The sequence below is a fragment of the Vicugna pacos genome, chromosome 17 (assembly GCF_048564905.1).
Source record: "Vicugna pacos chromosome 17, VicPac4, whole genome shotgun sequence".
Lineage (NCBI taxonomy): Eukaryota > Metazoa > Chordata > Mammalia > Artiodactyla > Camelidae > Vicugna > Vicugna pacos.
Window position 1 is genome coordinate 27,126,746 of NC_133003.1, and position 26,443 is coordinate 27,153,188.

At 39.2% G+C, this 26,443-nt stretch overlaps 1 protein-coding gene across 6 annotated transcripts in view; it reads right to left on the reverse strand.

The window, feature by feature from the left end:
• The window catches only part of ERC2 (ELKS/RAB6-interacting/CAST family member 2), an 874,625-nt gene extending 848,553 nt beyond the window's left edge, over window positions 1–26,072 (reverse strand). For all 6 annotated transcript variants that reach the window (XM_072941512.1, XM_072941513.1, XM_072941511.1 and 3 more), the window contains exons 1-2: window positions 26,031–26,072; window positions 24,310–24,384 (exon numbers count right to left, since the gene is read on the reverse strand). The gene's annotated coding sequence lies outside the window, so the exon portion shown is untranslated. The remainder of the gene's footprint in view (window positions 1–24,309; window positions 24,385–26,030) is intronic.
• Window positions 26,073–26,443: the final 371 nt, after the last annotated feature.

The following is a 26,443-nucleotide window of genomic DNA, read 5'->3' on the forward strand; positions in this document are numbered from 1 at the left end:
TTGAATTCTCCTTTTTTGGGTTTAGTATCAGGTATATGCTAGTGTCAAAGAATGGACTGAAAAGCTTTCCATTTTTCACATGTTTTGGAACAATTAACATAATGAGACCTCTATTCCTCAACTGTTTGTAGAACATACCCATAAAATTAAATGGGCGTGGTTGTTGATTATTTCTTCCACTTTTTACTATGTTTACTTATCTACTCAGATTTACTACCCATTTTGTTTCAATGATCATTAAAATGATTCTTCAGAAACGGTATGTTTCACCTAGATTTCTCAGTCTTCCTAGTATTGCTTTGTACAACTTTTCCTTAAAATTTTAAAAACTCTTTCAGTTATGTCTCCATCTCATTCCTAATGTTTGTATTTTTCTCTTTCTCTTGATGACAGTATGACAAATGTTCATCTATTTTTTAGTGTTTTAAAGATTTTTTTTTGTTTTACTGATACATTTTACTTCCATTTCATCAATATCTCTTTATCCTTAATAATAATTTCCATTACATTTGTGTTGTGTTACTTTCACCTTTTTCCATTAAATGTTCATTGATCTTCAATCATATGTTCTGATGAATGCATGTAAGGTTATACACATTCGCTGCATGATTAAGTATAGAACTCTTTTGTAAATAGCTTGCTATTTTTCTTTTCAAACTTTTTCTATCCCAGGGAATACTCAGGATATATTTAAATGTCAAAGTGGATATAAGTTTTTGGCTAAAATCTTGTAGTCCTAATTTAATGGCATTGAGATCACAGAATATAACACGTATCTTCTAATCTTTGAAATTTGTCTGGACTTTCTATGGTCTAATAAACAATTAGTTTTCTTAATTTTTAAAACAACTAATAGATCATTATAGAAAAGTTTAAAATACAAATATGTATACAGAAGAAAGTGAAAATACTCTCAATTTTGTTAATCAGGGACAATCTCTGTTAATAAGTTGATACTGTCACTTTCAATTCCTTTTACGTGTGTGTATAATTTTAGACAAAATTAGTATTATACCCTACACAAATCTTGTACTATTTTTTTCTCAATGTTTTATTCCTAACATCATCTCCTTTTTCTACTCAACATTATGCCATAAGATATTTTTATAAAACATGGCCAAAGATGGCCAGCAAAATTCCTCCCCTTCCTGTACACATTTGTCTCTCCTTCTATCAAGAAACGGATTCTATTTTCCTTCTACTTGAATTTGAACTGGACTTGTGAATTCTTTTAAAAACAAAAATGTCATAGGTATTATTCTGATTGATAAATCTTTGTATACACCTCTTACTACTTTCCTAGGATAAAATTCTAGAAGTAAAATTACAAGATTGAAATTAAAAGGCTCTTGATACCCGCTATCAAAATTCCCCTCAGAAACGTTGAAACAATTTACACTCACACCCCTCACTCTTGACTATTTTTCCTCCACAGCCTCTAGTCTTTACTCTCAACATAGCCTGAAAGCCACCATCTTCTCTTCAAAATATTAAAAAAAAAAAACCTCTGAATTATCCAACTCAGGATGACAGCATATCCAGTAAATATACCTTAAGAAGCGTTTACTGGGGGGAGGGAGGAGGTAATAACTCAGTGGTAGAGTGTGTGCTTAACATGTATAGGTTCAATCCGCAGTACCTATTTTTTTTTAAAGAAGTATTTATTAAGTACCAGCAGTGTGCTACATCAGCTCTGCCTTAAGCCAGTGCTTCCTAACAGTTCATAAATGTTCATATAAACAAGGCTTAGCAGGATTTTGATTTTATACCAAGATGTCTCAGAGACTTTAGGACACCAAGGTGTATTGTAACTGTTCCAAAATTGAGTATATAAGATAGCTTTTCCCAAATTTATTTGCCAAGAGAACACTTTTCCCTTCGGAACACCTGAAAATATTTCACTGAACATTCCATTTTATTCACATTATAATTATTTTTCAAGCATCAGCTTAATTCCAAGTATTGAAAGCTGGGGATAATGCCGTGATTAAGACAGACACAGCTTCTGTCTGTGGGACGTTTGCCCACTAGAATAGACTTTCTCAGAGTTTTCTTCATCTCAGATCTAACAAAATTTGAGAGAAAGATGATTTTAGGAACTAGGTGCTGCTTTAAGAGCAAGGACACGAAATTGACCCAAAAGACTCTGAAATGACCTCTAAGAGGGAAATACGGAAGATCAAACTAATGACTGTTTGGAGTTTTGACCCTCTATGACAATAAATAAATATAATTCTGTATTTATTTGTTTTAAACGCTCAATAAAGGAACTAAATGACGAAGGGAACACAAGTCAGTCATCAGCAGACCCTTTGTCTAAGAAGTGAGGAAATGGGCTGATATTGCTTCCTCCAAGATCACAACAGACAAGAGGTATTACGTACAATTCCACAGAACACATCAAATCATAAATGAGCTCCCACAAACATCAAAATAGTAACAGAATAATTTCTTCACCACTATACACCTGCTTCAAAACAGTAAATTTTAATAAGCAACCTAGTCCCAATCCTATATTTGGGAATTAGTCTCTTCAACCCAATTCACAAAGATCAGGGGTGGTTTCCTGGAACGATTTCACCCATAATGCTGAAATACATAGAATGATGTCAATTTCACAGATGAGGAAAAAGGCCCAGTTGACAAGGTAAACCAAAGGCAAGTTCCCATGGCTGTCAAGTCCTCCTAAATCTCATGATTCTTTCCTGTTCTACTGAGTCACTCCCAAACCCCCCACCCCAGATGTATTTAAGTCTCCTAATATATTTTTAGGTACTTGTTTTGACACTCAGGCTTTTTTTGGATGTCGCCTAATTCTCATCCATCCTGATTTTTTTTTTTTAGTTCTATAAAATGAATCCTTGAAAAAGAGCAAGATGATCAACTTTATTCAGCAATCAATAATGCAATGACTTCGACTTCCCATTACTGACTTCAAGAAAACTATTTCTATGCTTTGCCACCCACCTATAAATGCATTATAGGAAATGAGGTAGCAGTTAAGATCTTAGTGTTTTAAATACTATTATGAAGCAAAGATAGGCTCAGTCGTTAAGCTTTCTTGTAAACCCTTAAAAATACCTGCTTTCTTATTTATATTTGTGATTTACAATATTCAGAAGGATAAATTATTAATTAGGTCAAACTGTGCACCGAAACAGACAAATGTTGCTGGATACAACATCAAAGAAATTAACTGCACAACTTTCACTTTAAAAGCACCTCATAAATAAAATTTGAAGTCCAAGGATAGGTTCCATTTAAGACTTAACACACAAAAAAATAAAATATCTCATGAGGAGGAGGGTATATCTCAAGTAGCAGAGTGCATGCTTAGCTTGCAAGAGGCCCTGGGTTCAATCCCTAGTACCTGCATCAAAAAAATAAATAAAACCTAGTTACCGTCAACCCACCCTCCACCAAAATAAATAAATAAATAAAAATAAAAATAAAAACTTAAACAAATAAAAAAAGAAAACATAAAAAAAACTTACAGGTTTTATGAACCTATACAAATACTTTCTCTAATTACATATGGACTCATAAATAAAATATACACTCATCTACTCACTCTCTTAAAAGGTTTAAGGACTCTTGAACTGTAGTCTCGGGGAAAAAAGGTGGAGAGAGGCTTGATTCCTGTCTACCTCAAGTATCTCAGACTATCATGGTCTGGAATGGTCTATTTTAAGACAAAAGCACTTCCTGCTATCGGCTCTAAATTAGGTTAAGTTTATTTCCACAGATCTCAGCCTCAGCTCATCACCTGAGCCCTGCTGACAGACTGTGTGAGCTGAGATCATCAGTATCTCCCAAGATTTAGCCCAATTTAAAATATTCTTTTTTTCTTATTGGCATCCCTAACTTTTAAAATATTTTGTGTATCAGACTACAGTTCATTCTAAAACCTTCCTAGAGGAGGACATGAGGTAGAACAGATCTCAAGCAAGAAGTAGCTGCCTAGGAGCCTGCCGTTGCCTACAGATGTGTGGTATATGGCTAGCACAGGGTTCTTTAGAATTTTGATTTAGATGCCAACATAGAAAAACACAGACATTTCACATTAAAATCCAGATTCAGGCTTCTCCCGAAAAATCTGAAAATCTGACAATGTCAAGCCCACTTCCCTACATGGCAACAACTGGTTAGAACCAACCAGCAGCTGCCCTGTCAAGAAAGGGCGTGCATCCTCCAGTCAGCCAAGCCCCCTCCATTCCCTGTTACCTTATAACAATGTGATTCCCTCTTTTGTCCCTACGGGCATTTAAATTTTACTACTTCGATTCATATAAAAAGTCTTGAATAAAAATTCATTCTCCTTTACCATCTACTTCAAGTCCATCACAAAAATCTTATCAATTCTACCTCCAAAATCTCCCTTGATCCACTTGTTCCTTGTTTCCACTTCTACTATCACACTCTATTGTACCAACATGACTAGCTTAAGCTATTCCATACCCTCCTAAAGCATCTCTCTTTTCTAATCCTCCTCCATTCTATTTCTCACACATCAACCAAACTATTTTAAGGAACAATTCTGATCACAAAATATCTCCCCTTACCCACTTAAAACCCTTCAAAGCTTCCCAGTGCCCTTTGGACAAAGATCAAAACCCTTCCCATGGCCTGAGGCCATATAGCATCTGGTTCCAGCATCCTCTCTTGCCGTTCTCTTCACTGACTGTCTGGGTCTTCTTTCTGTTGCTTAAATGCAATCAAGTCCCTACCTGTCTCAGAGCCTTCACACATGCTGTTCTCTTTGCAGGGCTAATTCCTATTCATCATTTAGATCATAGCATTTGATAGCATACCCTCCATAAGGTCTGTCCCACCCAAATAAGGTCTCTCAGCTATGTAGTCTCAAAGCATAATGCATTTTTCTTTATGATATGAAAGACACAGTACTTTTTTAAAATAAGAGAATCTGACTTTATCTGCCCTGCAAGGGTTGTCTGAGTGTTTCTCTTGTTTAGGCTAAAAAGGGTGACCAAGTAGACTGGATCCTCTAGGGAAGGTGTAAGAAAGCCTTTTGTAATCCAATCAAGTCTGCCCCTCCTCAGATCTGTGATTTGCGAAATAGAAAGCCATGAAGAAGAGGAATTGATATGCACAAATATTCTGGAGCCTTTGGGAAAGAACACCATCGATACCAAAGTCACGATGCCCAGGATTCAGAGTAAGTGAGATCTATGGGAGGAGATGAACATGGCTTCAAGCAAGGCTAGAGTTTCCAGAAATAATTACTTGAAGATAAGAGGGAGTCCAGGTTGGTGACTGGGACTCAAGATAAGTGACTCAGGAACCATGGAGAAGCTTGTGTGGATAAAGCATCTGGGTGACACGGGAAGTGCCTGAAGATAGGACCCTGCTATGCTGAGTGGAGCCTGTGCAGTGGGGCACAGTGCTGTGCATGGGGTGGATCTGTAACTTATGAGGAGGTCCATGTTTCCCAGTAGGGTTCCCCACAGTAGATGCTGAGACAAGGATTTGGGTACAGGTGGTTCATTTAGAAGGTAATCCCAGGAAGTACTAAAGGGAGAGTTTAGCACTAAGGCAAGGAAGTGAAGGAAGTCAATGTAGATACATTTTCAACGAGGTTTCTGCTGTGGGCAACTCAGTCCTGCTGAAGGAGCTGTGAGAGACAGTGTAAAACCTGCCTCACAGATACACCTCTATAAGGGCAAGGTACCCATGCATCATTGGCAGAAGGCCACTCCCCCGGCACTTCCAGTCTGTGCTACATGGAGGCCAAGAGAAAGCCCTCATGTTCCCATACAGGCCACAAGTGCTGAGGAGATGGGAGGGGTGCACCGATGGCATCTGCTACACCACTCATGGCATACCAGCGGCTGAGCCTGGCCACTGGGAGACAGGATTGGCCTTTCCTGGCAGGACCATATAGTGGGGACCGGAGAGAGACCCACAGCATCTTTCATCTGAGGAATACCAGCCTCAACAGCAAACTTGTGGAACAAAGATACAATCATGTGGCACAATTGTTGGATAGAACACATTTCTGGGCTTGGGTATGGGATTTATTTCCATAATCCCCCCGATTTTAGAGCAGTGTAATTCTGGGGTAGTGGTGGGGTGGGAAGGAGACAGGGAGAAGTGGAGAGAGGTGGGAGGAGCCCTAATGGAAAGACTTAGAATTTCCAGCTAAGCTGTAAGGTGGGTTCCAGCATTTTTGGTTTAATTTGGACGAAAGAAACATGGAGCAAGGTTTTTAAATAAACCATATATGACATAAATGGACTTCCACACATTATAATTCAATATTGATTTGTGTAATTACTCGGAGTTTCTCTTCCCTCCTACTTTAAACCCTTACACTATACTCCAGGGCTTCACATTTGTTCTAATATTTGTGGAGTCCAGGTCAAGAATAGAGAGGACCAAGTACCATATGTCTATATATTTTACAGTTAAAAATTGAGATAGAAAACTGGTAAATAAAATACATTCTATCTTCTTACCTTAACAAATATAAAGATGTAGGTGCAGTTTGAATTTTGAACTTAGAATTCCTGGACTCTTCAGACCTCTGGCCAAAACATGGTGGTAAGAGACAGGCCCTCCTCCAGCCAACATCCTTCTCTCCCCACTCCTGGCTCAACCACACCTCAGGCATCTCATACATGTGAACTCTGCAGCCTGCACACTAAGCTAGCTCTGTACACCAGAGGCCAGCCATCTTTTTCTAAAAAAGACCAGGTAGTAAATATTTTAGGCTTCATGTGCCATTCGGTCTCTGTCACAACTATTCACTCTGCCATTTCAGCACAAAGGCAGCCATAGAAAATTTGTAACCAAATGACTATGAGTGTGTTCCAATGAAACTTTAATTCTAAACACAGATGTTAGGTGGATTTGCCCCACAGGCAGTAGTTTGCTGACACCTGGACTATACTTTCACAAATAGGTGCCCCTCAGCAACTCTAGGCCTGATGGCGGGTACAGTGGTAGCATAGGTTACCCTCAGGAGGACAGATCTGGCAAAAAAAAGCCCAAGCAGATCTTGGAAGAAAACTCAGGGTCATTTAGGTAGGGAGGTCTCAGATCTTGGGTACCCAGAGTGGACTCTGAAATGCCTGGCACAGGCTCTAGGTGGGAACCTCCACTTGGCTCCACAGACTCCTCCCCCACGGGGAAGGTGCAGTCAGATGAGGGCCAGAGTGAGCCCTTCCTGCCGAGGTCTCAGTGTACACAGGAGATACATAAAATGGGTTTTGAATATTTGAAAAAACATGTTTAATATTATGAAATTTTCATCGTATGATTAAAATTACTTCCATGGCATTTAATGCAATAATTTTGTAATTGTAGCCAGAGAGGTGAGACATGGTGTTTTAAAAAAGAAAAGACGGGACCTCAAAATTAGACCTGGCTGGAGTCATGTCTCTTAATTCCTTAATGGGTAGCCATAAGCAAATTACTTCACTTCTCTGATCCTCAGTTTACTCATCTGTAAAATGAGTATAAAGCAGTACTTTTCACAGTAATTTGGGAAAGGTTAAATAAGATGATAGAAGAAAAGTACTTAATACAATGCCCCCCACACAGCTAATGCTCAATAAAAGCTAACTTTGTTAAGCCCAAGTCTACCAGAACAGGGTACAGTGCTTTTGAAACTGAATGTTGTCTTAGAATTCTCTCAGTCCACTAAGTTTGCCTTGTCAGGCACTCCTGAGTCAAACTCAGCCCACTATTCAAAAATGTTCAAGACATCAATCATTTTTTAAAACTGGAAAGAAAAATAGACATTTTCCCATTGTCTACAGGCTATAATATCATACATCTGTAGGTATTGAAAGTCCCAATAGTAAGCCATTTCCTCTTTAAATGCCACAATGATATGAATCAGGGGAAAAAATGTCCAACTTGACATAGCAGAGATTTTGAAAAGTGCTTTCCCATCTTTCTCCAAGAAGCTCTCTGCAACTCAAACACACTCATCTACATATCACTATTTTTTCTTTTAGTTCCCTCAAACTCATTTTATAATTATTGTTTTCTATGTGCAGATTTAGCATGATTACATGTTCAGCTGCCTTGGCTATATTTTGTGGTAAGGTGTTTAAGTGAAGAGGCTAACTACATTCCGTACTACAAGGCAAGGACTCTGTATACCCAAGTCCTAGTTAAATGTACAGTCATTTCTGTTGTTTTAATTTCAAACTCTATCAATTTATTCTAAGGGATTAAGTTTAAAATCTGGAACACCTACAAACTTCTGTTAAGGGAATAGACCCCAGCTAAATTCACAAGTTTAAAATATAGCAAAACCCCAAACAATAAACAGTAAAAGTAAAAAATAATTTGAGATGCTAAATCAAATTTTAAAGAACAATTATGGTTAATACAATATGGTGATTACAACATAATTCACCGCCTCATAAAGTTTCACAAGTGTAACAAATTAAGCTGGATATACTGAAGAGATAAATAAGGTTTTGAAGTATATTTTATAAACATCTGTGCATTTCCTTCAATCTGCAAATGTAAAATGTCGATCAGCAAAGCTCTAGCTAGGGTGTACTTAGCAAAAAAAATTAGGAACTATTGGGTCTTACACTAAAAAAATCCTCAATCTGTCAACAAACAGATGTTTCAGAGAAAATTATAGAAAGGTAGAAAAATAACAACTCTACCTCTTTGCCCCTAAATGTCCAGTCACACACACTTTTCTACATTTAAAAGCAACATGTAAGGAGCATGTCTAAATAGCCTTTTACTAGAAAAGAATATACACATGATCATATACAGAAGGAAAATTTTTAGTGAAGATTGTACACTATTCCAAAGAGGGGAAAAAACAAAACAACCACAATTGGTGTCAAGGGATGGGGAATGACTTAAATGTGCAAATGAGACAAGCATTCATTTATGTATTCTGGAAAGAAGGGAAAAAATAAATGTTATATCCTAACTCTGGAGTCTTTCAAAAATATGACTGATCACCATGGAAGAGTCACATGAGCCTTTAGCAAAAATACTGACTAGCAAACTGTAACCACTCTAAAAACTGCAATAATAGTGAATAAGAGTCAATAATCACTTTAAGTCATCAAGTAACTTAGTTAAATCTCTTAGTGCATGAATAAGGGTAAGCTTATCTAACAAAAATATATTAAAAGGAGGGGGAGGGGATAGCTCAGTGGTAGAGTACATGCTTAGCATGCACAAGGTCCTGGGTTCAATCCCCAGTACCTCTATTAAAATACATACATACATACATACATACATACATACATACATACATACATACTAATTACCACTCCCCAAAAATATATAAAAGGGAAATTATGGGACACAGTTCAAATCTATTCAATAAATATTTCAAGAACAAATCTGTAATGTTTCTGACCTTCCAGGGATGCAAATTCCTCCATTTCAAAAGGGAGCAATAGCCCCTTTATTCAGGTTTATATGAGTAACTCTAATTATTGTGCCAACCTGCTAGATATTGTGAATACTGGAAATAGATGAGAATCTTTCTGGTATTAAAAGATTGTGGTCTCAGATTGAGAGAGTTCCATGAAATAAAGAATAGTACCAGAGAAAGAAAATCAGGTTTTTTAACCTGGGCAAAAACTGAGAAGAAGGGGGCAGATCCACAGATGTGTATATTAAAGAATTTACAAATCTTGTGCGAAATTAAGGTTGTTTTTACTTCAAAAATCTGGATACAAATAATGTAAGGATATTCTGGATCATCATGGCAGCCATGCTCATTGAGTTTGAGCAATAAGCTATACCCTAAGGAATCATCATGTGTCAAAGGAAAAAGATGGATCTGGGAATCTAAATAATGTGTTCTCACTGGGTGAGAAGTTAGAGAGGTCAAGTTCCTTAGCTGGAAGCAAAGTTTGACACAAGTTGAAAATTGTGAACATGGTGGGAAAATTGAGTCATCACCCAGCACACAGCAGGGTAGACCAGTTGACTGCCAAAGAACCCGCCCAGAATAGTTGGCATCATATTCCAGTTACAAGTAGCAATTTAGTTAATGCGGTTAAATCAATGTTGTTAATTTGAATTAGTAATATGAAGTATACTTAATTTCTAAATTGATTTAAGTTTTAGAAAGGTGTAGGAGCTTAAAATAAAACCTCAGCAGCTTTATGTTTATACAGTTAAAAGTATCATTACAAAAGCAATAATTTAAGTGAACCCTGGGGTTCTACAAGAAATTATTTTCTTTAAAAGGTATATCGTCCAACTTTTAGAAACTTTGGTTAAGTGATTAAACATATATTGGGTTTCAGTCCTGAAACTCACATTTATTATCCATTTAACCTTGAGTCAGTTAACAAACCTCTCTGAGCCTAAGTACCTCAGTAAGTACCAATGGACTCAGGAGTAACAATAGGTACTTTACAAAAATAAGATGAGTTGTGACTAAATCAGAGAAAGTGTAACTGCTCAAAAAAGTGCCTCAGGCTTAGTAAAGATTCAGTACAACAGCCCTCATCATCATAAATATTAACCACAGACACATTGTGTTTTCTTAAAGGATGATCATAATGTTGCTAATAATTAGTCCTTTGTTTTCTATTAATTTCACATATGATTATAAAAGGCATTCAAATTCTGAGCTTCAATGTTCCCTTCAATCTCTAAGATTAGTTCTTGAAAGACAGTACAATTGATTGAATTATTAGGAATAATAACAATAGCTACATAGGTGGTTTTACATGGATCCAAGGAAGAAAACTAGACTTAAGTACAATGTTTCTTCCTTATGAGTAAAAAAAAAAAAGGAAAACAATATTAAGCATGTTACAATGGATCTAAAAAGGTTAGATAGTTGAAAAGGTTGCTAAGCAATTTACACATAAGAGTAGAATTTTAGCCAGTGCAGTAAATTGCATCATTTGTTCAAAATATTCACTGTCCCTCTCTAGTCAGCTCATCCCTACAGTCTCCCTCTCATAGGAGAATCCTTCCTGCCCCACTGACATAAGGCTTGGCCATGACTTGTTTTGCAGAATGCAATGTGACCTGAAGTGACACATGCCATATCCAAACAGAAGCTGTAAATGACATCTTGTGAGTAAACCATTGTTTTTTCTCCTTACCATGAGACTAGCTCATCCAAGAAAGGGACCACTCCCTCAGCCTGAGTCCCAGAATTAAGACAACGTGGAATAGAACCATACACAACCCATGAGAGGGAAATAAGCCACTGAGATTTGGGGTTGTTATCTCAGCATACCCCAGCAAAATCTGACTAGTACACCCAGTTCCCATAAATGCAGACCTAAAACAAAATATTTAACATTCAGGTTAAAAAATAGGGCAGAATTTTTTCACTGATTGATCTCTCATTTCTTTCTTCCCTTTGCCACAATACCAATCTAGGTGATGTCATCCTTTCAGGGACAAAATATCTCATGTGAGGTCTCTAGATAAATCCAAGTCACTTGTAAATGATGTCTTTTCAGACACAGATACTCATAATGAACCATTTTAACTGCCTCCATTGTATTCTCTTTATCATTCCTGTACCCTAATTTCTTTCCTAACAAGTAGCTGCTCCTAATGCTTGGACATCAAGATGAAGACAATCGTCAGAAAGGCTCAAATGAGGAGGATAATTGCTGCTGAGGTAACATAGTTGCAAAAAAAAGCCTCAAGTGAAGGCCAGGAAGCATCAGTGTGTGGGGGCTGGAACTCATGGCTCCACTGATCAGCACATTGTGAGTCCCTGTCCTGGAGCACAGCCTATTGAAGAGTCTAGTCATGCCTGGCCTCAGCACAGGATATCAGGAGAAAGGAAACCCATACGACTGCTATCTGTGACTCCATCTTACAACGGCTCTGTGAGATCCAGATTGTGCCACGTGATGCCACTGTCTTACCTTGAGCCTTTTGCAAAACAGATGATACAACCCTGATAGGTCCTCAAAGGCAATAACCACATCTCATTCATCTTCAAAGCTCAGTATTGTTACACTTTTAATAGTACTCAGGGTAGAGCAGTTAAAAGCATGGGCTTTGAGTCAAGAGTCCAAGATTGAAATCCTAGCTTCTCCACTTACTTAGGTAAAGACCTTGTGAGCAAATGCTGTTAAGTGCTCTACTAATGTCCCTCTGACTTGAACATTTTTGACTCCCCTGAAGGACTTCACACTGCCAATATCAGCATCTCTGCTGAAGACTTCTTTTGAACTTGGGAAAACCACTCTGCTTTTGCAGGGGGTGGGATAGAAGTGCCAGGGAATTAATCACCCTCAAAAACAACTGACAGAAAGATTTATACACTGATGTTCATATATGCATTATTTACAATAGTGAAAATGTAAAACAAACCAAATGTCCATCGACAATGAATGAATAGATAAACAAAATGTGGTATATAAATACAATGGAATATTGTTCATCCTTAAAAAGGAAGGAAACTCTGATGCATGCTATGTCATGGATGAATCTTGAAACCATTATGCTAAGAGATGTAAGCCAGACGCAAAAGGATAAATATTGTCTGATTCCACTTATATAAGTTACATAGAATAATCAGTTCATAGAGATAGAAAACAGTGGTTGCCAAGGGATGGGGGCAAGAGGGAGTGGGGAGTCACTGTTTAATGGTACAGAATTTCACTTTGGGATGATACAAAAATTTTGGAGATGGATAGAGGTAATGACGGCACAACATTGTGAACGTACATGATACCACAGAACTGAACACTTAAAAGTAGTTTAAATGATAAATGTTGTGTACATTTCACCACAATAAAAACTAAAAATAATAAAAATAATTTTCTTTTAAATAAAAAGAAAAACAACTGACAGGAACTGGTGGTTACACACCCCTGCTTCCTCACCCCTCACATGAGATCATCTGGAGGCAAGTGTTTTTACACTATCTTCAGAGTTTCCTGGTGAGATTAAACTCCAGCTGCCACTGTAGTAACTTACTGAATACTGTCCCACCTATTGACTGCCTTCTCCCTGTCTCATATCCTTGTTCACCTACTGGTGTTCCCTGTATGTCCCAAACAATTACGTCCACTAGAACACTTATCTCAGGGTCCACTTTTGGGAGAAGCTAAACTAAGACACCCAGGCAAGTTTCTTTTCTAAATGTTAATTTCCTCCTTATGAGAAATAATACTTGGATCATGGAGTTATTGTCAAGATTAAGTGAGATAATTCTTGAACATTCTTAGCACAGTACCTGACACATGTACTTAATATGAGTTTCTTGGTAGTTATCTGCCTTTTTGATAGAAGATAAACCATGTCTCTCAGTTTCAGGAAGAGATTAGAAATCCAAGGGCTTTCTTTCCCATCATTGACTTGATTAACACCTCCCAAAATTTAACATTCAACATTTAACCACAATGAGAAGGAACTGGAATTTTGCATCGAACTCACTCCTGTGCTTAGAAGTAGACAGCCCACAAAGGAAGTTAAACAAGCTCCCAAATATCAGTTAGATCCTCCAAGGCAGACAGATCACCATCATAACCTGCTGCCCTGGGGAATTAGAAGGCTGTGAGCTTAATTGTACACAAACCTTCATTCTTATCCTTCTTTCTCTTTGGCTCCAAATGTACCACCTTAGCATCCCTAAAGCACATGATGAGGGCTAAGATGCATTTAGTCTTTTTCTGTTCCACGGTGCACCAAATGAAACCATGGAATCATGAAAATCCATTGAGGCATATCCTTTGCTAAGTACCATTTTATTTCCTTCGGTTTCTCTTACTGGGTTGCCAAAATTCACAGAGAATTTTGTTAAGTACAGTGATCACCTATATCATCTAGCAAACGCAGGGAATAGGTTAATGACTCTGGTAGACTCTCCTAAATAAGACTGGTGAGAAATCCAATTTCTATCTCCTACTTTTGGAGAAAATGCCTTTCTTAATATACTTTTTAAAGCTGAACAAATGAAAGTTCACTACACTGTCATGTTTAAAAGGGAAGCTCTGTTTCCCAAAACAAATAAATGATAAAATCCCAAATTACATCTTGCCTTTTATCATAATCCCCAAAGCTTTTTTTTCACAAAATTTCATATGTCCATAGCCTTTAACTTTGTCCTTATCCCTTACAACTTTATATAGTCGGCCAACTTAAGTCCAATGTATCTAAGTGAACACCATCCATATTGGGTATGTTTAATGGTTTCCATCTTTGCCTCAATTACACTATGTTTATGAAGCTCATATTTCTCCCTTTATTAGTGCCTCCATTTTTCCATTTTCCATTTACTTTTTATAAAATAATGACAAGATTAAAGAAATATACAAATGATTGCACAAACTACTACACAAAATGTTGACGCTACTGAAATAAAACTATTTGTTAGCAGGTAAGGCCATGACATAGTAGTTCAAAATGCTGGTTCACAAGATGAAGCACAGAAGTCAAAATTAATGTGTGAAAGGGAGCTTATCAACGTGACCATCTAGTGTACGAAAGTGGTAAAAATCATGCAAAAGTGAGGTCATTGGCAGTTGGCATGCATGGGGCATTGAATACAGTTTCAGTACATAATTCTCAATTACATTGTACATTTCACAGAATAATCAAACCATTTCTATCCATGAACTTTCTCACACCACTTTCAGAAGTTGTACACTATGAATTACTTCAACTATTTCCTTCTATTGGTATAACAAAGTCAGTTTAATTGCATCCATTAACTGCAAACATTTGCAGAGATTTTAAAACAAGATCCATGCTTTCTGTGCTCTGCTCAAAACTCACTGAAAAGAACTTGACCCCAGATGACATTCAATTCAAAAAAGTGCTCAAAACCAACAAGCAGCACGGAGCCCCACTACAGATCTTTCATCGGGAGCATCTTCACCTGGAAAATGGTCTTTTAAAGTTATAAAGTCTGCATGAAGTGTGTTTGCTGAATGAAATCAGATTGAGCACTGCTAGGATTCCCAAGACCATATTCATAATCTTTCTATTCTTTCTCAGGTCATCCTGCCACTCCCTTACCCCAATTTCAAAACCCATACTCCCACAAACAACAAGGGAGGTAGTTATTGCCATGAAAGTGGAATGAAAGGAAAATAAAGAGAATTCAGCATCTCCATTTGTCAGTCCCTATTGAAACCCTTTAATGGTTAAGCTTGAACTTCATCTTAGTGGATCACAGGGTCTTCATGCCTGTCACTTGCCGTGGCCGCTCTTACCATCCCCCACCCCAGCCAAGCTAATCTTCAGCTTCCACAAGTCTACTGTCATCTCCCTAAACCCTAAGACTGCCATCCTCTTGCTAACCTTTGGACCTGGACTCCCTCTGCTATTCATACCATCAAAATCAAGCCCACCCCAGCTAACTCCACTTAGTATTCCACCTCACCTTAGGAGTTACCTTCTTCAAGAAGCCCTCCTTCGTTTGGGATTAACAGATACAGATTGCTATATATAAAACAGATAAACAACAAGGACCTACTGTATATCACAGGGAACTATATTCAACTTCTTATAATAAGCTATAATGGAAAAGAATATGAAAATATATGTATGTATATGTATAACTGAATTGTTTTGCTGTACGGTTGAAACTAACATTGTAAATCAACCACATGTGAATAAAATTAAAAAAAAAAAAGAAGCCCTTCTTCATACTTCATCCATGAATCTTGTCCATTCTCCTAGAGGAGGACAGCCTGGGTATTTCCCATAGGCGTTCCCATTATAATAACCTTCTTACTTATCTGGAGCCCCACTAGAAGCTAAAATCCCTGAGCCCCCTAAAATCACCTACTCTGTTTACAGCTGCCTCCCCTGTGCCCAACAGAGAGCTGGCATAAAGCTAGGACACACACATATGGTGAATATATAGTATAATAGCTTAACTCTTCTTTTAATAAAGTCCATCATGAAAGCACACTGGTCATTGTTGTTTTCCAGGATAAAATAACTAATAAAATGACAATTACTTAGTTGATGTGCATGAAAAAAAATCTATTGTAAAAATATATCATTTAATTTATTTTTTTAGATATTCTTTTTTTTGGGGGGGGTAATTAGGTCTATTTATCAATTTTTTTTAATGAAGGTACTGGGGATTGAACCCAGGACCTCATGCATGCTAAGCACACTCTCTACCACTGAGCTACATCCTCCCCGCTAACAATATATCTTAGATCTGGAAATATATTTTAGAAAAATATATAAAAAGATATAAAATATATTTTAGAAAAAATATATTTTAGATCTGGAAAATATATAAAAAGATATAAAATATATTTTAGAAAAAATATATTTTAGATCTGGAAAAGGGCCAGATGATTCTGATATATATCAAGAAACAGAGATCCCCAAATAAGAAAAGCCGGTAGCAAAGCCAGAAATGGAATTTAGGTCTCTTGACTGGCAGATCAGTGCTCACATCTCTATATCCAAAAGACTATGCTCTTAAGTTATTCTAAGCAACTATTCATGTTGCTGAATTTAAGGTGGCCTGTCAGTGTATTCAAAGCCTATACACAAAAGATGGTTCTTTCTCAGACTTAACAAAAAAGGTAAAGAATTGCCCTTATGTACCCTTGCTAACTGCTCCATGCCTCCAAGCCTGAGGAACAGCAGTCACTGAAACTCAGGTGCCTTTGCATCCACCCAGCATCAAACAGAACTTATTTTCAACGAGCTCCTAAGAATGCCAAGCCATCACCCTAGTCACTACCCAACCTCCTGCTTCCCCCCATGGAGAGGTTTCAGAAACAAGATGGCTAGAGAGCCAAAATGGGGGAAAAGGGGAGGAGGGTAGAAGGGAACATTACCCAGAAGGAACGAAAAACACACATCACCAGAAGGAAAGAAAACACACCAAAAGCCATCTCCTGAGAGCCATACGTGAAAAAGGATCAACAACACTGCTCCACTAGGATCCTGCTCTTTGAACCAAATCTTGCTCCTCTGGGGATGCATTAGCTTGGAGCCAGCAGGCAGGAAGGCAGCATGGCTAATCTGCCTTAAATCAGGTACAAGAAAATTATCTTGGTAAGAGTTTGGTGCCCACCAGTTTCACTAGGAAAATAACTAGGGATCAGACCAAACTCACATCTTGTAGAGCTCAACCTTTCACCTTCAGAGTGGAGTTTTCCACCTTCAGAGTAGCTCCTAGACCCCAAGTCACCTTGGGTCCCTACCTTCAATCACCTTGAGCGCACAGAGGATGAACCTCCTACCCTGACCACATCCACTTGTTTTAGAGAAATTTGCTACATAAGAACTAGTGACTACAGTGCACAACTAGGTTTAATTTCTTATATAAAACCCTGTTCTTTCTTGCTATAATTAGCTGTACTGTTTTAGGGGAAAGCCTCTCACAGTTTGCATAAGGATCTGAGAGTATTCCTAAAGAACACATTGCTCAATTCCCATTCAAGCTCTCGTTTTCTGAGCCACTAAGAAGTTGCCTTGAATTAATAGTTCATTCTTAATACACTTACAGGGAATGCACTTTGCTGCCTGCAATTCATTCATATTCTGAAATCATAGAATGACAACTACTTTTAAGGGTAGAAAGCTGTAAGGCAGGAAGAAAGAAGGAACGTTATTAGACGTCCCACATATACAAATACACATACGCTTGCATGCACACACTGCACCCATGTGAGAGAATTAAGTGAGCGAAATGTAGACTCCGAAGAACAAACTACAGCAAAGTAAAGTTACTCGTATAAGACATCGATGAACATTGTCACTGGCCTTCCATCTGTGTTTCCCAGAGATGCCTTTCTACCTGGCCCACACTTCTCATCTCCTGGGGCTGCAATCTCACTATTGACTTCCAGGAAAAAGTAATCACTTAGTTCCTTCCTGAAAATGTTGGCTGCCTTTCTATCTTTCCCTCTCTCTCTCTTGCTCTCTCTCTCTCTCTCTCTTTCTCTCTCTCTCTTGCTCTCTTGCGCGCTCTCTTTTTAATTTTGTTGAGTGCCCACTAGGTGCCAGCAACTAGAGATTTCCTGGAACTTCAAAGCAATAAATCTGGAAAAATGAAAGTGGAGCAGAAATGTGCAAAACGTTAAAGGCAGAACTTGAGGCACAGCCCTGGGAAACAGGGCCAGCCAAGTGCTAAGGAAATCTGGCTAGAGCAGAAGCTGAACTGTACCAAGAGATGGGGTAACCAATTATATCAGCAATTATGCCAGTGAGGTAGTGGACCTGAGTTTCCCTAGCTAAGATGGAATGAGTAACAAATCATGCAGAGGACTTGGCCCTAGCTGTACAAGAAAGACAACCTGGCTCTTCCTGGTGCCTTTGTCATTGACACTAGTGGGGCTTAGTTGCTGCTTCTGTTGTAATTGTGTGTAAACCCACTGCTCCTACTATACCCAGTGATAATTTAAAAGAGAGAGAGTGAGGCAGATGTGAATTCAAATTCTGGCTCTGCCACGGCATTAAGTTTGAGCAAATTTCCTCTGTTCATTTATTAATTCAACAAATATTTATTTAGCATCTGCTATGTGTCAAAGACTCTTCTAGGCACTGGGGATACAGCAAAAGGCAAAAGCTCTTGCCTTCACAGAACTTATCAAATCCTTTGAGCCTCAGTTTCCTCATCTATAAAGTGGGGATAATATATCTATCTTTATAGGTAGTATGAAATGAGGAATATAATGAACCTAGTACATAGTAAATGCTCAGTAAGTGGTGTCCTTCAAAGAACAGAGCAAACCTATCCACAACCCCCAACTAGAGTGTAAGCTCAAAGTGAGGAACTATCTATGGCTCATCCCTATACCCCCAGTGCCTATCATATAGCAGATGCTCAATAAGTATTTCACAAATCAATTAATGAGTCTTTATAATAGCCATTATTATGGTAACTGAAAATCATTATTTTCCTCCAAGCCACAGTGGTTCTATTACCTTAAAAAACAAAAGGACATTAAATTAAAGGCTTTTTTTTAAGTAAGGTACACTGCACAATATATCTTTGAACTTCAACATGACAGCAAGTGTAATTAAGCATAAGTATTCCAATTCATAGAACCTATGAGGACAGAGACCTACACAGACAGCTGCTGTAGATGCTGCCTGATGCTTTCCTAAGCACAAAATAACGACAAGTTGGCCAGGCCTCAGGTTCATCCAGAAGACACTTAAAAAGTCAGTTAAATAAAGTTTAGCAGATGTGCTAAAAGATGACCTATCAGTAAACATAAGCTAAAAACAAAAGTGCTGCATAAACAATCACAAAATCTCAATGGCTTAAAACAACAAAGGTTGATTTCCCAATCACATTATATGTCCAGGACCAGTTAACTGGAAGCTTTGCTTATTTAATGGAACCATGGTAGATAGAGGCTCCATCTCAACACGTGCTTCCATGATCACCACAGCAGAAGAGAGCACTGGATGGTCTCACACTGGAAATTAAATGCTCTAGTATAGAATTAACACAAGTCAAGTCCAACATACACCTGGAGAAAAAGGAGCTATGACGAACATTAACCATCTCCACCCTAGATGACCCTAAGCCACAACAAGCTGTGGAATAACAAAGGGATTTGTTACAGAGGATGCTCCAGTAAAACATCTGGACAGAGAATGTGTAGGGATCATTTTAGAGCAGTAGCCTCAACATAAGGAAGTCCCAGACTACATAAACCTGGATCCTGAATTTTCACAGCAACTCTGCTTTTTTCTATAAATATACAAAGGGTCCAGATAAGCTTTTATTCAGGAAACAGAAGTTTCTACAGCTGAAAAACTTTAGAAAACCACTAATCCAAATCATTTGTTTTACAAATTAAAAAAGCAGAGAGAGAGAGGAAGAAAAAAGGAGGCCTGGGAAGTTAAAGGGATCCCACCCCACCCCTAAGAAACCTTCAGAATGTTTCACAGTTGTGAAGATACATCCATTGACAGAATTTGTTGTACTGCTGCACCACTCTCTGGCCTCACCTTTCATCTCTGCTTCCTTTAAATGGCACAATGGAGCCAGATCCAGACCAAAATCATGTCATACAAGGTCATTCAGGGTTCAAAAAATGGTATGGACAATAAGTAGCCATCCCCACCCTACTGCACTAAATAATGATTCACATCCCATTAGCAATTCTCTACATTACTCATTCCCTATTTCCTGACAAATGTGAAGTCATTAGCAGAAGCTAATACTAACCTTCAAGAGGCTTTCGTTTTGTTCTCAGAAGATTACAGGTTAACAGCCAACTATGATTTGTGTTCACTCAATTCCATTCTCTCTTCATGTCCCCAGTTGTGCTTTATGCTCAGCTTTTCCTCTACCTTTATTCACACTAAAGCTTTGGGTATCATGTACTTAAGCCTCAATGATTTTCCAACCTCCAGTCTCTGTCTTTTTAAAATCACCTTTTACAGTTGTCTCTTACTATCTGCAGGGGATTAGCTCCAGAAACGCCTCTGGATACCAAAATCCAAGGATGCTCAAGTTCCTCACAGTCGACCCTCCACAGATGCAGAAACCGCGTCTATCAAGGGCTAACTGTACTCACTAGGCTGTGAAATAAAACTCAGACTTTTCAACCTGGAATCCAATTGCTGCCTCAATTTTACCCCAACCTACTTGTCCAACGTTATCTCTGCTGTGGTACTTATGTACCCAGCCAAAGGCGTGATGATGGCCCTGAAAGTTAAAATGACATAGTAATGAATCCTAGATCTTGTGCAAATGCCTTAATCTGATTTTTGATGTTCTCACCTATGAAATAGATATGATGGCAATTACTTTGAGAGGCTCTTTAGAAGGTATGTATCAATGAGGATTATATTTGACTACAGGTAACAAAGAGTTGCTTATTAGTAAGGAAGTTATTTGTTTTATGAAAAAAGAAGAATAGGGGAAAGCAATCTACGCTGGTACTATAGCTCAACAATGTCATTGCGACCAAGAGCCTTCTAGGTTCCAGCTTGGCTAATTTTCATAGGTGATCTTATCTTTTCTTTTTTAATGGGGGAGGGGATATCTTTTTCAGCATAACAATGAACATTAGATGCCAGTGTAACAATGTCTATAGAATTTTGGAGTAAGTAAAAAGAATTTAAGATTTAACCAGGAATTTCCTATTTATTCCTAACTTCATTCACGTTTAAAGAAAGACTTATTATTTACCATATATTGATATATTTATTATGATCTCTAGAAAATATACCTCACATTTGACTCCTGTTTTAAAAAAAAAAAGGTTACTCAAAGATACACTTAACCAAATAATTTTTTTGTACATACAGACAAGGTTGCTCCAATATTTAAATGTTTAAATCAAAGAAACTAGAAGAGCTAAAACAACTTGAAAATTAATGAATTAGGAGAAATAAGTCTATACAATTTATACAGTATCGAGACTGTGTGTTACTGGTAGAGGGACAGACACACAGTAGGTGATCTTATCTTTGTTGTTGTAGTTGGCTGCTGCCCCTCAAGGCATTGCACCCACTTTCCCAGCAACAAGAAGCAGAAAGAGATCAAATGCTGTTGGGGTACACCAGCCAAGTGCGTCTTGCTCATTAAGCTTTCAGGAAAGTCCCTATCCAATAGCATCCACTTACATCACTATAAGACCTGAGACTCATGACCACTCATGTAAGGAAGTTTGGGAAAATGAGATGAGCATATTCCCAACTCAAACAAAATCGAAGTTCTCTCAGAAAGGAGAGAATGAATATTGGATAGGCAATCAGCAATGTCTACTTCAATATTAAATTATATATTTCATGTAAAGTACTAAGCACAGTACTGAGCACATAGCTAACTGCTCAATAAAAGTTAAGCTATAATTATTGCTACTATTATAGCTATTATTGTTATTATTACCCATTCATCCTACCCTCTGGTCAAATGAAATAACTCATTATATCCAGATATGCTCCTTACATTTTTGTTATACCCACTGCTCTATCTGTATCTCTAACACTGTCCCTGCTTCAAGGTCCAGGAAAATGCCTCTTCATCCAAGAACTCTTTCCTGACTCCTTCTCCTAATAAATTCTATGGTAGCAGAACTTACATCAGACAAAAACCCCTGTGCTCCATCAAGCATAGTCCCTTGAATACAGTAGGTTCTAAAAATTAGTGCCTTGATAACTTAAGTAATTCATGTATATGCTCATACTTGCTTTTACAGTCAGTCCTCTAGAATCAAACATGGTATATTCCTGAAATGCAAAAGTAAAACCTAGGTGTATATGTGATAAACCTAGGGGTAGGAGTAAGGGGATGAAGACTACATTCCCCAAGAATGAGAAGAAAAAATTATAAAATTCTATAAAAACACTATACTTTTTACACCCTGTGGGAGTTTATCAAATATTCCCTCCCCTCCTACAGGCAGAGTCTACTTTACCCATGGGTGCTAGGTTTCACCATGTGACTTGCAATATCCAAAAATGTTGTTAATGGAAATGACATTTGCTTGTGCAGTTTGGCTTGGCTCTTGAATATAGTGACCTGCCATGAGAAGATCATGCCCCAGGTACCTGCTATCCCTTTAGGGTGGGCCCTAGAACAGATATGGAGCAGACCAGAATCCAACCTACAGCCTACAGCAGAGCCACCACCAGGAGCCCAACCTGGATAAGCCAACAGGCAACCTACAGACTCATGAGGGTGAGAATAAATACCTGTTGCTGTAAGTACAGGAGTTTTGTTATGCAGCAAAAGTTGACTAGTTTATCTTTTACCATTTGATATAATTCAGCATTTCTTACATAATCATTCATTTTGTTCCTTTTCTTCTTGTAAGAAATAACTGGTTGAAGTACGTCTGTCATTGGTACACCTAATGATCTCTATCTTTAGATCAACTGTTTTAAACTTATGAGACTGGCATTATCATTAATATCAGTGCTTTTCTATTTTCCTTTTGTTCTACTATCTTTCTGAAATAAGGAAAATCACAATAGAGTATCAAGGAATAATATAAACACTGCTGAAACTAAACTGTCAGCTGACAGGTAGGTCTCCCATGTGACAGTCAAAATGTTAACTTTCAAGCCAATAAAAGGGGTTAAAGGAAATCCTAGTAAAACAACAAAAATGTTGATGGTACAAAGTCAACCTCACCAAAATCAAAGACTATCTGTTGAGGTGAACTTGTGGACTCCAACACCATTCATCTAAACTCCTTTTCAGGATACTTGTTTTGGCAAACCATGACCACTGAGTTTCACCAGTGAGAAGAAGATACTAACAGGCTTACATCTGTAGCTTTTGTAATGTAATAAAATAAGAGGGGCATATTATTTCAACAGAGTGATTTTAAATATAACTATATTTAATCACTAATGGAAAAGAATCCCTTTGTTAGTGAAAGAGAAAATAAAATTCCTATCCTTTAGGGGGAAAAAAGGTCAACTGAATGATAAGAGAATGCATTCAATTAAGACCTATCCAAAACTCCAATTGGAAATTTAAGATATCAAGAAAAATAGAAGAGTGTGTATTTTATTTTGTTTTACCTTCTTTTAAGTCATCATTAAGTTTGGAATCAAATTTCCTTTGGGCCAAAGCTGACATAATGGAAATATATAATATACAAAGTTACTTAATTTGCCTGTTGGTAGGGGCAACTGCCTTCAAAGTGGCAAGGCAAACAGGATATTCAAAGATCCTCAACACTACAGTGGACTCAACAGAATAGGCCCTATGTAATCTGGAAGAGCCCACACTGCAGACTGGACACATGCAGAGTGCACAACCAAAATTTAAATTCAAGGCCATGTCCAAGGACATAGGCTCTGGTTCAGAGAAACCTGGGCTCATGTTCTCGCTTTCACACTAAACTGTGGCAAGATATTTAATTCCTTTTAGTTTCCTCATCTAAAATTCAAGGATAATAATAGTCCTATCTACCTCATAGGGGCAATGCAGGATTTAAAAAAATACATGTAAAGTACTCCCCAAAGTGTTAGCATATGCAATAACAATAATAATGATAATAGTAAAAGTAACAATACTACCTTGACAAATCTGGTTCCTACATGAGGACCACCCTAATCAGTGTACTCTGGTTCACAATCTGTTCACAAAAAGCTGAATGCACAGCTTTATATTCACATCCAATACATCTTCTATAAGATGACAGGCTCTCTGAATCAACCAGTAATTTTTCCACTGAATTCAGGGAGAAGAGTGTTGAAAAGTAAGCTTTTCACTAATAGAGAATTGAGAAGGATATGGTCCTTCCACCCACAATCCATCATCCACCCTTGAAAGTCTTGCTTATGAAAGTCATGTTTCCATCACCATTCACATACCGCCCCCACCCCAAAACTGTGCGAGGCTTTCATTAAAGCACAGAAGCAGACCGACAAGATGGCTCACCTTAGAGGCAAACTCACCTTAAAGGCAAACTCTTCTACCTTCCAGAAAGGGTCTGGCTCGACGCTACTGCCACCTCCAAACTGACATCCAAACTGTAAGTGAAGAAGTCAGCCTTCACTTTCAGAACTTGTGTTATACTGTAAAAAAACTAAAAGAATCCCTTCTGTTCGTGGTAATCCAAATAAAGCATGCTTGCCTGCTTCAAAAATATCTTATAAATCCACCAGATAGAGCCAAGAGCCAAATACTGTATACTGAGAAACAATATGACTTTACAAGGACAAGAGTGACCATAGGAGACAAAGTGCCACACCCTTTTCCAGATAGCGCAACAGTAAATGATATCTCTTATACAGGAATCTGCAATTCTCGAAAAAGGTGGAAAATTCTAATCCCCAGCACCTCCTCCCATTTCATTTTTTATACATCCATTTCATGTTTTAAGCCAATGGCCTGAGCATCCCCAACTACTACAACTAAAAAAATCGAGGGGGAGGGGGTTAACAAATACAGATCAAGCATACTTGCTTCAAAGCCCATTTTCGAAGAGTTTTCGTCCCGCTTGTTTGTCTCTCACAGCTGGAGCCTCATACCTGGTGGTAACCAATGGTTAAGTAAAACCACTGATTTAAAAAGCCAACCAGGAAACTAACCCTGACAAGTGGGAACTGCCCTCCTCTCCCGAGCATTGATTGGCTCTTGAGGTTCCAGCGGTCCCCGTTCTGCCCACATAAGTGGCAGGTGTGGCCGTCAATCACAGAGGGAACTGACAATTCACCGCTCTGGGAGTAAATTGCCTTTCATCCAGCAAAGGCAGGTAGCCGCCTAAAATCGATCTGCTCGTAACAGAGCGGACCCTCCCTCTCAGGCAAAGAGAACAGAGACCCTCAAGTACAAAATAAATAAGGCAGGGCAGATCAGAGAGTTTACGAGAGCTGTTTTATCATCCCGCACCAAAGCAGCCCTTAATCTTCACTGTCCTAAGATGATCTTTCAAAGGCTCGTACAGTAATAAAAATAAAATAAAATAAAATAAAATAAAACAAAATGAATAAATACAACCCTCTAAGTATCCCTTTTCTTGTATAATTCGGAGATGAGAAGGGGAGGGAAGTAAAGTCATCCAGTTTAATTTCACATCGTATTCGTTTTCATACACCACCAGCCCTTACCCCTCCCCAATAAATCCGGCTTCATTTTCCCTGACACGGATTTCTTTATTTTAACACGCTCCCCTCGGAACACGCCGAGGCAGCCAAGTACCCCACCCCCTGGGCTAGGGCTCCACATCTCTGTACTTTGTTCTGCTTGGGGATTCCCCGAGCCCCCTGCCTCTGCGAACACCCCACCCTTCAAGGCAAGAGGGGGAAAGCCAAGCGAAAGAGGGGGAGCTGAAAAGAAGAAAGGAGATGGCAGTGAGGGAGGCTGCCGGAGAGGGACTGCGGGAGGTGGCCCGGGCCGCCGGGGCGAGCTAGCGGCGCCCGCGCGCCGGAGAAAGCCGTGCACTTGTTCCAATCTAGGGGTTTCTACATCAAGGCAAATCTGTCCTTAGGCCGCCCCATCCTTCCCCCCTCCCAGAAAACCCCGGTGGAAGCGGATGGTTCACCCCTCGGCTCCCCCAGATAACGCATTGCAGCTCCCCACGAGTGAGGGGGACACGACACGAGGGATGCCCAGGCACGGGAACCCCGAGGGAGCCGGGCACCCAGGGGCCCCGGCTCCGGCGTCGACGTCTCACCTTTCTGATGCTCACCCCGGGGCCGTCCCACATGGATTTTTACAATCTCACGTCGCCTTGGCCCCGGGCTGCCGGGAGGAGCCGGAGCCGGCGCCGGAGCCGGAGCCCGAGCGAGCAGGAGCAGGAGGAGGAGGAGCTGGGCAGGGAGGGAGGGAGTAAAGGAGAGACGGCGCCGCTCCGAGGCCCGAGGCCGGGCGCCGGGCCGGGCGGGGCCGACGGCCGAGGGGGCGGCACCCGCCGCAGTCCCGAGACGCGCGCTCGCGCTAGCGCTGCCAGAACCGCGCTCCGCCGGGCCCCCCGCCCGGCCGCTCCGCGCGCTCGCTCTCGCTCGCCGCGGCCCTGACTCACATTCCCAGCATTCCCGAGGAGCCGCTGGGGGTGCCGGGGCTGGGATGCGGGCGCCTCCGCGGGGG